Consider the following 12218-nt stretch of genomic DNA (forward strand, 5'->3'; position numbering starts at 1 on the left):
AGCTGTCAACATGACGGAGATCACAGAAGAAACCACAGCTGTAAGGACAGTCAGTGGTGCAGCAGCTTCAACGTCTGTCATGACAGCAATTACCAAAGCTGCCACAACAAAAGTGCCCACAACAGGGATCACTGCTACTACCATGCAGAGACAATAGGAACTAATAACAAGGCAGGGACAACAGCTGTGACCAAGGCAGTAATCATGGCAGGGACAACAAGATCGGGTGCTACAACAGCAGAAACCACAGCAACAATCATAGCTGCCATCCAGGGCCGGCTTTAGGGCAGTCTGACTGCGCGCTGACCTGTGGAGGGGCACTGTCCTCATGGGGGTGGGGGGCACTATGTTTGGCAAAGACTTGTGATTGCAGAGATGAGGAGCCCTTTTACTGGTGGTAGTGAGGGAATTCGAGGAGGGGGTCATGGCATTGACCAGAACAATGAGCACATATGCAACCACGGGGAGGGGGGTGGAGGGGGGCGGGGAGTCAGCTTTCGCAACTGCAGAGACTACAGCAGTGCCCAAAGCTGCTACCTGAACAACAGCTGCCACCAGGGCAGCAAGAAAAACAACAACAATAGCTGCTGCCATAGCAGGGGCCATGGCAGCAGTAACACGAACACAAACACAATAGCTTGAACAGCTGTAAACACTAACACCACAATAGTTGTATGCTCATCAGCAGTAAAAGCTTCCCCCATAGCTGTGACCTCAAAACAGTTTACAACAGCATCTATGGCAAGCTCACAACAGCAGCTGATAGCCAGTCCTTTGTAGTTCTTCGGTACACTTCCAAGCCAATACCCAGCAGCAACGGGTACTGCCGCATTCAATGTATGTGTAACATACAACATTAAAGCAAAGAGTCCCAATTAAGTTTCAAAAACGTATTTTATTCTTCATTCCATCATTGATAAAAGCAACCAACATATTTCACTCTTTTTACATAAAGAAATGTATTCAGTGCCAAGGATAATACTAACGTACACAAATGTACCCCAGTAATACCATGTACACAATACATCAGTGCTTGTATGCATTCATTTAGGAACATGACATCTTTTTTGATTACAGGAGTGGCAAACAAACCGGTCTGCACAATGTGCACAGAAAACAACATCAGTTCAACTTAGCTTGTACATCAGGAATGGAACATATTTAAACTCCATGAACATAACCATTCATTATTCATATAGTGGGTGTTTCATGTTTATCCCAAGCTGATACACAAATGGCTACAAGCAATGTCTCTCAACTGTAATGCCTCATGGTCCAGTAGCCTGACTTCTCATGTGCCTTCTTTTCCTAAATTGTTCATCCATATGGCATAAAACAGTTAACGGTGAGTTAAAGCACCTAAAATAAATAAGGCAAAATAAGCTAGGTAACAATTGATCAATCTATGCATTTAAAGACAAAGAAACATAAAAGAGAGGTAGTGAATCACTTGTACAGAAAATAAGCCATAAACACAACAGTAATTGCATTGGTACATTCACGTAAGGCTGGTCATTTGCCAGATTAACAAACATATCATTGACATTCTACAACGGATGTAATCATGTAGTTGATACTCATTTTAAAAAGGCCTGGCAGAATGAGCCACATAACACATTGCCGACAGCATGACATATAATATGGTGATTCATAGAAATGCCGCCATTAATATACATTAGTGCAAAACTAATGACTTCATATAAAACAAATTGGTGTGTTAATGTAAGTTATGTTAATTTTAACAAGGGCTGGCAATATAGATCATGTTAATTTCAACAAGGCTCGCTAAAATGAACCACATAGCAAATGGCAGCTAGTATGACAATGTGAAATATTCTGATAGTTCACAGGATGGGACTTAATCTGCATTAACGCCAAAATTATGCCTTTGAGCGAAGCAAGCTGAAAATGTGGTGGTCACATATGATAGAGTCTGAAATGACTCAAAAGGCGTCAAGGGCAAACAGGAATCTCGTTTTGATGAGACAGAGGCTGACTCAAACTCTGCCAGATCATTCTCCCACCTTGCCACCAAGACTTGGAACACCCTCCCCATCCGCCTACGGCAGACCCAAGACCTACTGACCTTCAGAAGACTCCTCAAGACCTGGCACTTCGAACAGTAGAAGCATTCCCCCCCCCCCCCCCTCCCTTAGCGCCTTGAGACCCTCATGGGTATGTAGTGCGCTTTGCAAATACTATGATTGATTGATTGATTGATATCTTTATAATTAGGCCTGGCTGAAATTTAAATTACCCCGGTGTAATTTTAATGAATTTAGCATTTCGCTTGCTATTCAAAATTCCTGAAATTACGGCCCTAGAACACTATATGTATGTATGCCATAGCTCACAGCAAAATTATAACGCAGAAGCCCGATAACACAAACAACCCTAATGCAAGCAGTTGTTGTTATGGAAATTGTGATTCGCTGTATTTTTTTTTTTTAACACAATGAAGACAGGACACATTTTACACTTAAATATAATGATAAAGAATGGATTTGCATTTTGCGTAATTTCATATAATTTTGATTAATTAAGTGAATTTCACAAACCCCTAGTTGTATTATCCTTGACTATTAAATTATTCGGAGTATACACAAAAGCATGCAAAAAATATTGTCTGCCAAAAGTAAAGCAAAAAGCCCTTCTGGTCGTAAAAAGAATCCATATCTATTTAAATATGATATACCTATGTAGAAGCGTATATTGATCGTTCAGTAATTTAACATGCTTATCACCCATAGTCATATCTAACTACTGCACGTTTAGAGGGTATTTCACAGACTTAACACAGTTTGGAACCACTATACACAAACTGTGGACTGCATCGATCATTAGGCCCACTTTGCTTAAAAATCAATGGCAAAATCAAAAGGTCTCACCTATACAAGAGCTATTGGCTTTGGCAATGTGTTTTGGCCATGTTGGACACCAGTGTGACTGCTGTTCAGCATGGCTAAACGTTAGTGGTGTGAAGTGTCTTAGAGTGGAGTGGGGGGGAGTAGAGTGTTGTGGACTGGATTTGTTGGAGTAGAGTGTCATTGAGTGTAGTAGGGGATTAGAGTGTCATAGAGTTGAGAAGAGTGGTTCAATGGCAGAGAGTTGCCTTGGAGTGCATTGAGGTAGATGGATTGCTGTGGAGTGGGGTGGAATAGGGTGGAGTGGCTATAGGTAGTGGGGTTGATCGGATTGGACTAGATTGGGGTGAATCGGACTGGGGTAGAATGGGTTGGGTTGAGTTGAGTGGAATGGGGTGTACTGGTTTGGATTGGAGTGGGGTTGATTACAATGAGGTGAGGTGGATTGGATTGAGGTTGATTAGAGTGGGGTTGATTAGAATTGTTTTTGGTGAAGTTTGCTGGATTGGGGTGGATTGGATTAGTGTAGGGTGGTTTGGAGTGGGATGATTTAGAGTGGAGGGAGGTGGACTGGACTGTAGGGGTGGATTGGGGTGGATTGGAGTAGCGTGTGGTAAATTGGGATGGAGTGCATTGATTGTGGTAAAGTGGATTGGAGTGTAGTGGGGTGAATTGGAGTGGGGCAGATTGTATTGGAGTGGGACAGATTGCTTTGGATTGGAGTGTGGCAGTCTGTTTTGGATTGGTGCGGGGTAGAATGAAGTGGGGCAGATTGTGTTAGGTCGGAGTGGGTCAGATTAGAGTGGGGCAGGTTGTTTTACATTGGAGTGAGGCAGATTGTTTTGGACTGATGTGGGGCAGATTATTTTGGATTGTAGTCAGATGATTGTTTTTGGGTTGGAGTGGGGCTGATTGTTTCCAATTGGACAGGGGCAAATTGGAGTGGGGTAGATTGAAGTGTGGTAGATCGGAGTAGACTGGATTGGGGTGAGTGGTTTGGACTGGAGTAGGGTGAGTTGGATTGGTCTGGGGTGGACTGAGTGGGGCAGATTGGTGTGGAGTGAGGGGGTGTAAATTAGCAAGGATTGGAGTAGGATGGATTGGAGTGGAGTGGATTGGGGTGTACTGCTCGGCTCTGTGTTCAAGCATCAATTCAGAAAATATACATAAGAAAGAAACAATGTCGCTTTGCATTAAGATATTCCTCAGCTTTTGAGATTAGTGTTGACGAGCAAAAAAAAAGAAAACGTGTGCAAAGTGGTAAAAAAAGGCTGGATTGGAGTGGGGCAGATTGTTTTGGATTGGAGTGGGGCAGATTGAAGTTGGGTGGGTTGGGAGGGTTGGAGTATGATTGATTGGAGTGTTTTGGTTTGGGATGAATGGTTTGGATTAGAGTGGGGTTCAATGGATTGATCTAGGGTGGGTTGGATTGCGTGGAGCAGTTTGGTCTGGCGTGAGATGGGGTTGATTGGAGTTTGGTGTATTGGGGTGTACTGCACAATTATGTGTTAAAGCATAATTTCAGTAATTACACATAAGAAAGAAACAATGTTGCATTGCAACAAAAAAATCCTAATCTTTTGACAGCATCACCAATGAGCAAAAAAAAAAGAAACCACTAGCAGTTAAACAGAACAAAATAATACCTCAATCATAGCGGACGGGCTCTGATTAAGTTGAATCAATCAGTGCTTGGTCCCTGTGCCAGAGAGAAGAAGGGAAATTATATTAGTCCTGCCTTGATGAATGACGAGGCTGTAAAGAACAGTGCAGCTCAAGCCAACAAATGGTAAGCAACGGGCGGGCTCCAAGCCCTTTTATGTGTACAACAGTGTTTCACAGCTGAGACGCATGAGCTAGCGCATGCTATTGCAGGCTGATCCCTAAAAAGGACAACATAATCGGGTCTTCTTCCAATAAATACTAGTTGTATATAATGATCAGTGTCATTGCCCTACATTGTTAGCAGTAAATGTGTGTAAGAAAATACTTCTGTTTTTTAGGGTCACCTCTATTTTTTTTAACTGATGCTGATGGTTTTTTGACTGCTAATCAGGCCCCTGTGCATGTGCTCTAACCCCTCAAACATGTCAAAATTAGCTATGCTCCAGATTGGAATATCTAATTTACCTATAAATCCCCAGTGTATGGTACAAAAGTGTAGCAGGGGCTGGAAGTTATATGTCAGTAGTGGGCTGCAGCACATATTGTGCTACCACTAAAGTACCACTTAAGTGACAGTGCAAAGCGTGTCTCCTGGCCTGCAACCTCATCTTCACCTGTAGCTGGTGTGGGGTTACATCCCCCAGTACTCTGTTGTGTTGAGGTGGTGCAGCCTAAGCCATTTAAACAAATGCTTAGCTCCCGTAGCGTGAGCTGTGCAGGGGCACGTGCCCAGGAAAAGAAAGGGCCAAGTGTAGGCCCATCTGCACCCGTCAGAACCCAGAAGAAGCTGGGCTGGGCCACCCTTCTTGGCTCCTCTTCTCATAGGGTACTGCCTGATAGTGAAGTTATATTTAGGTTTCACCTGTAACCCATTGTTTTTAATATAAACTCAAAACAGGCTTACATCCCACCCCCTCTCTTTCCTGGCTTTTCATTGGTTCCTGTAATTGCCACTTACTTTTCCTCCATTTCTATTGGCTGTAGCATATTTTCCAGCATTTACGAATCCTTGTTCTTACTCTGCTTCTCTGATCAGTTTCCCATAGTCGAAATACTGTTAACATCTGCTTTGATGGAACTAATTTTTCATAAAGTTTTGCCTCTTTCTGATTTTTTGTCATGCAGCAGATTTATATAGCGCAACGTGCGAAGGATTCTGATAAGCTCAGAATCACAGGATGTTGCGCCGATGCAACTCAAACTGGGATCCCCAGCGCTTGAGTCAGCAGCTCTGGCCGCTCGCTGCTCCACGTGTCCACTCCCGTAATGCTTGTCATGGAGCTCTTTCCTTCATCCCTTCATCCCAGACGGTGATTGATTAAAAACAGCTAATTGATCACATAGGCGAAACCGATGCATTGACAATGCTTTTCATGGCACATACGCTCACTGTACAGAGAGAATGGGGGCTTAACACTGAAGGTGTAAATAAATACAATAACAATCAAGACATGCAAATTTGCATATGGCTGGGTCTGAACTGCGGTGACGAAGTGAGCTAAAGAATGATGATGGGTTCAACCCAGATCTGTGACTGGGGTGAGAGTCTGAAAAGTTTCAGCGCTCCATCCATCACCTCCTTCTGTTTACTTTGTTCGACCTAAGTTGACAGGGTATGACCAAACGTGGGTCCCTTGCTCACTTTGCCACTGGATTCAAGCTAGCCTGGCTGATGAAGGGGTGTTACCCCGAAACCGGTCCCAGGATGCTTGGTTCCATTCCAGGGAAGACCTGGCTTGGTAGTTCCGGCTGGGCTGTTCCCATGAGAAACAGGGTCATGACTGATTTGCATATGGCTAGGTCAGAACTGGGGTGGGAAAGTGAGCTAAAGAATAATGATGGATTCAACCCAGATTTGTGACCGGGGGTTAGTGTCTGAAAAGTTTCAGCACTCCCTCCATCATCTCCTTGTGTTTGCTTTGTACGCCCTAAGTTGGCAGACGTGGGCCCCTTGCTCACTTTGCCACTGGATGCAAACTAGCCTGGCTGATGAGGGGTGTTACTCTTAAACCGGTCCTTGGATGATTGTTTCCTGTCCAGGGAAACCTTGCTTGGCAGTTTCAGGCTGGGGTGTTCCCATGAGGAACAGGGTCATGACTGATTTGCTTATGGCTGGGTCTGAACTGGGCTGGCGAAGTGAGCTAAAGAACGATGATGGATTCAACCCAGATCTGTGACTGGGGGTGAGTGTTTGAAAAGTTTCAGCACTCCGCCCATCATCTCCTTGTGTTTGTTTCATATTAAGACAGCACGACTTTGCCTCATTTTGTATCTTTGCGATTCAGTAACCTTTAGTGATTGTTCACGTTTTGATTACAGATTCATAACGAGCAGTTTATGTATACTAGATCGTTTTTGGGTTGCACTGCTCACGTGTCTTTACAACACTGATATACCTTTCACCTACTCTCAGACACAGCTCACCCTGCAGACTCACCCACCATTTACTCTACACAGTTGCCCTGACATTGCACTGGCAGTCAGATACTGCTCGCCCACCACTCACGCAGTGCTGACTCTGCACTTACACACATTGACATACCTCTGACCCAGTACTCACATTTCTGTAACCTTCCACCCACACCTCTCACCCTCAGCTCAAACCGCTCATCCTGCACTTATATGATTGACATTCTGCTCACCCTACACTCACACACCTCTTACCTTGTATAGGGTAACATCTTTCACCCGACAAACTCACACAATTCTTAATCTGTACTGAACATACATCAATCACCATGCATTGAGACACTTTCACCCTGCACTCAGACATTTATCAACCTTCATTTATGCACAACTCACCCTGCACAGAGAGAGCATCACACCATTCTCCCTGCACTCCCACACTGCTCCCACACCTCTTAACTTAATATTAATCCTTTACCCACTACTGGGACTTATTATATGCAGAACTTATTGAGGGTCCCCTGATTATACCAGACTCACTAGTATTTATTTTTTACTCACCAGTATATTTCAAACAATGAGGACACACTACACTACCATATGGTTATCCCCTTCACAAACCTGCTGATCATTGAAGTGCCTAATCTCTGTTTTCTTCTGTCCGATTAGGATTTCTTCTGAGCGCGGCATAGCTCCACCCCAGACATACATTCCTGAGGTAGTGGCCTAATAATCTTGTTCTTTTGTTTTTTCCACTTGAGGGATCTGTTGGCGCCACTGGAATCTGACACCTTGACACGGCGAAAGGAAAAGTCACCAAAAAATAGCCTGATCTGGGTAACGCTAAAAAGCAACCAAGACATTCAGCAGACAATTGTACGCTTGGTGAAACTGATTAAAGAGCTTGAGTACCTTTAGGCCATAAAGAAAAAGGGGAAAAGTTGGGAAAGGGTGGCAGAGGAAATATACCATCTTTTTTCTAAAACCCACCCACACCTGAAAACTCAGCACGCATGAGCTCTGTAGTTCATATTGATCCCTCTTCCCCTATAGCAGCCAGCCAGCGTAGCTCCCGCCAGTCCCAATAAGTGACAGATGCAACAGCTCGCTGTACTGTTGAGGCGGAACGTGGAAGTAGTTTTGAAATTCTGGGAAAAATAGATGATGATAGACCTTCACATAGTGAGTTCTTAATATTTCCAACACCTCTCTTATTCTACCGTCTTCAGACTCAAATAAAGTCACTAAAGGAAGACATAAGGGGCCTAAAAGATTGTTTAAGTAGGGTCTCTAAAGCACTTAACGAGAAAATGGACAACCTGACTGCGTTATTCCCTAACTTAACCCTCAATACCCACTAAACTAGGGAGAAAGATAAATCATTGAACCCTTCTTTGGCTAGCACACCTAGAATTGCTGCATGCCTGGGCCCATAGTCTGCCAATCAGTGGGCAACACACATTCATTAGTCCATATCAACAGTGGACGTAGTAGGTTCCCCTTGGTACCCTCTATCTGCACAAATACGTGCTTGCGTCCTCTTGGCATCTTATTTGAGGAACAAAAGCATTTTCCCAAACCTGCGGGAGAAATTCCACCCCTTTGTGTCCACACCTACTTAATCATGCCAGAGCACACATGTCTGTCAGAAACTCCAAAGGTTTGTTCTCTAGATTGGCTAGGAATTCCTCCAATGCATCTGACATATACATTATCAGTGTCCCTAAACTCCCACGTGGTGTCAAAGAAACATGAGAATCCTTGATCAATACAGTTATCCAAAGGCATCGCAAAACACGATACTGCAGATCAATCACGAGGGAGGATACACTAAATGTATACCGCCATAATAACAAACATCTAATTTCTGATCATATAGATGTACGGCTTGTCAGTCATGAATTTGTAAAAGGACTTATTGCCTTAGAACATAGATTTAGGCCCAACATTGCATTGAATATAAGACTCAAGCTAAATCCCCCACAGCGCATGTTAGCTAATTGTATATCTAATTTGAATGTATCTTGTTCTGGACCAGGCCATGATCTACACCGTCCTACCTATTCCTGCGACCTATCTGTAGTACATTGACTACCCCAAAAACCAACAGAAAATGCACAACATAACCACAAGGAGCCAAATATTCCATTATGTAAAGCCCGTCCTGCATACTATGAGAGGGTAGTCCCGGATTCTAGGGGCAATTAATATTTTCCACCAACTGACTTACTCCCAATAGAGGAAAAGGTTATTCATTGTGGAGCTCCACTGAACCTCTGTCGAGGCTTTTTAGCACTCGGGTAAGTGAGGCTATTAGATTATTGTACTGGCACGGAGCAGGGATTTGAGTCAAATTAAATGATCCTAAATGGGGTTAATTTGTAGATCGTCACTATATTATTCTCCTGCAAAAGACTTGGTTGACGGAACTGATTGAGCAAGAAGCTCACTTTCCTGAAGAGCCCAACCTACTACCTACTACTGGAACTGCCCTGGACCATGCTGATTTCTGATCTGCAAGTGCTGTTCCTGAGGTCCTGGAGCCCTTGGTTGGTATACTCTTCCTGCAAAAACTTCCAAAGCTGGAACTTGAAAAAAGTTTTGCCACCTTTTTCTCTTGAGAACTGGCAAGAAACTGGGACCACCATCGAGGCGAAGACATCAACATTGATTCGCTGATCATATCCGAATTGCTGGTTTGTCCCACTGAAGGAGATCTGGCTACCTGAAAATTTTCTGTGTCTGGATGTATAGAGCTTCACTGAGAGAGACTTCACTTGCTCAGAATGTTTCCACCTTCTTAGACAACCCACCCGGATCCCACTCTTCAGCAACCCGTCGTCTTCGAACTCCAACTCCAATCCAGCTTGCAGCTTGCCACACTGATGACTCGTCGATGACCACCTTCTGCCCAGAAAAATTTCTAAGACCGAAGGTAACCCTTTGAGTGGGCCCAACCCAGTCCTCATTTATAACCCATGCTCCATTACAGTCCACATCAAACATTACCTTTGTCCCGATCTGGCACGGCCAGTTGCCCACGGTTGGCGCTTCGCCCTATTTTAACGTACATTTTTAAAAGTTCACATCTCTCGTTCCCCTTATTGGATTTGTGCTGATTTGGCATAATTTGTTCCCTAAAAAATATTCTCTATTGTTATAGATTGGAATAGAATGTTTATCATGTTGTTTTTGGATTTTTGATTACTTTTTTTTGCTGTTTTGGTACTTCTAAATACTTTACACATTCTCTTAAGTTAAGACTGTCTGTTCTCTGCCATAGCTAACAGGGGTTGAGATGTGGTTAAAGTTATTTAAACCTTTACTGGACCTAACAAGGATAGTGACATTATTATTTGTGGTGGACTACATCCACCCTAACTAATAATCCACTTTCGCACATTGGTGATCAGTGGTGGGATCCGGATCTTGCATTTCGCAGTACCACTCCGCTATTAAGTTGGAAATCAAAAATCCCTAAATTGAACTGAAAGCAAAATTTTATTTTTGATTTTAAACTGCTACCAGGTCTTTGATAGGGTCATTTGTGATTCTTCCAAATTATTTCTGATTTCAATCTTTGCACCTTTTAAAAGTCTAAGGGAATATTGATTTGGATCTGGCAACCTTGACAACTCTCATAGTGGTGGAGACAAAGGAAGTATGCAAAGAAAGTTGAAGCTTGACCAAAATGCCAAGAAGGCTGATTTAGAGAAGGCCCTTAAGGCTTGGGAGGAAGTCCACCAAGTACAAATCTCTTCTGAGAAAGAGGTAACTCCATAGGTTCAAGGAGAAGGGAACAACCTGCCCCAACATGGATGTTTGATGCACCATTCGGGGTTGAAAGTGAATTGGGCTCTTCCAGCACAAGCCCCTCTGAGCAGGGCATCCGCCTGTTGTACCTCAGTGGCAGGCATTCAGAAATGGAGCTGCAGGCCAAACTGCCAGCTATAGACCTAAAGGAAAAGAAACTGTCAGTAGAAGAAAAGGAATTGGCCTCGGAGGATAAGAAGACCAGGTTGGATTTGATGCCTAGTGAAGATGATAGCAGCAATGGTGCAGTGTCTATGGGGGCCACACACCTCACTTGCTCAAAAGTATTGTGCCTAGCTTTGTGGTGAGGATGACAATTACTAATCGTTTGCTTCCTATGAAAGAACACTGAGAATGTGCAGGGTGGGCAGCCTTACTGTGGGAGTTACTACACAGGAGAGACACACACTTCAAACTCTAGATGAAGTGTAGCTGACTCCTACCCTCAAATGAAAAATGCTCTTGTACAGAAGTTTGGTCTCACACCTGAAAAGTACCAAAAGAAGTTCTGGGATACACACAAAGAAATACAACAATACTGGGTTGACCCTTTAGATGTCTCACTAAAGGCACTAGAGGGCTTGGTGAAAGGCACTACAGCCGATACTTATGATCGACTCCTCATGATGTAGCACATCGTGAGTCATTGTTATTCAGAGTGACACCAGCATCTAGTAGATTTAAAGTTGTCTGACCTTAGGCAGCTTGGCAAGGCGAGTGAAGTGTGGGTGCACATTAGAGTGTCTAAAAAGTACAGGGGGTGACCTCAAGAAAGGAGGTTCAGCTCCCTTCAAGGGAAAGAGGGAATGAACAAGGATAAAAAGAAGGAGTTCTCACATGGGCCCCAAAAGTCTACTCAAGATGGAGAGTTTTATACCTTTTCCGAACTCAAGTGGGGAGGGTACAAGAAGAAGAATCCTTTTGGCCCCGTGATGGCCAGGGTGTGTTAGAACTGTCACAATCCAAGGCATGAGAACTCAGACTCTATCTGTCCCAAGAAGCCCCATACTGGTGAGCAGTCCCAAGTGATTCCTAGCATAAAATTGGGGTCTAAGGACGCTCAGGGAAAACCAAGGTTTGGTATGAAGCCACCTTAGTCTCCATTGGTGGAACGGATGAAGAAGCCATGGCCGCCTTACTTCCCAGCATGGTAAAATCCTGGCAATGGTCAACCATTATCAATGGAACCAAGGTAGAAACTGTGATGGATGCATGAGACAGTAGGGCCACAGTAGTGGACCGGCTGGTATGCCTGTAGGAGAATATCCTAACTACTCTCCAAGGGGTAGTCAACTCTGGCAATGAGATGAGGTTTCATCTAATGGTAATGTTCACCTTTGAGTGTGGGGGGGGGGGTTCATGCCTCATAAGAAGATAGCTGTAAGAATTGCCATTCCAGTGCAGTGTCCGTTAGGAAACAAGTAAAACACAAACGGAGAAAGAAAAAGAGGCCAAAAGACCAACTCACCC

At 43.8% G+C, this 12218-nt stretch overlaps 1 long non-coding RNA gene across 1 annotated transcript in view; it reads right to left on the reverse strand.

Moving 5' to 3' along the window:
• Positions 1-1242: 1242 nt before the first annotated feature.
• LOC146809920 (uncharacterized) overlaps positions 1243-12218 on the reverse strand; it is a 148236-nt gene continuing 137260 nt past the window's right edge. The window contains exon 3 of the long non-coding RNA XR_014965597.1: positions 1243-1359. This is a non-coding gene — a long non-coding RNA (uncharacterized LOC146809920). The remainder of the gene's footprint in view (positions 1360-12218) is intronic.

The sequence above is a fragment of the Triturus cristatus genome, chromosome 7 (genome assembly GCF_964204655.1).
Source record: "Triturus cristatus chromosome 7, aTriCri1.1, whole genome shotgun sequence".
Taxonomy (NCBI): Eukaryota; Metazoa; Chordata; class Amphibia; order Caudata; family Salamandridae; genus Triturus; species Triturus cristatus.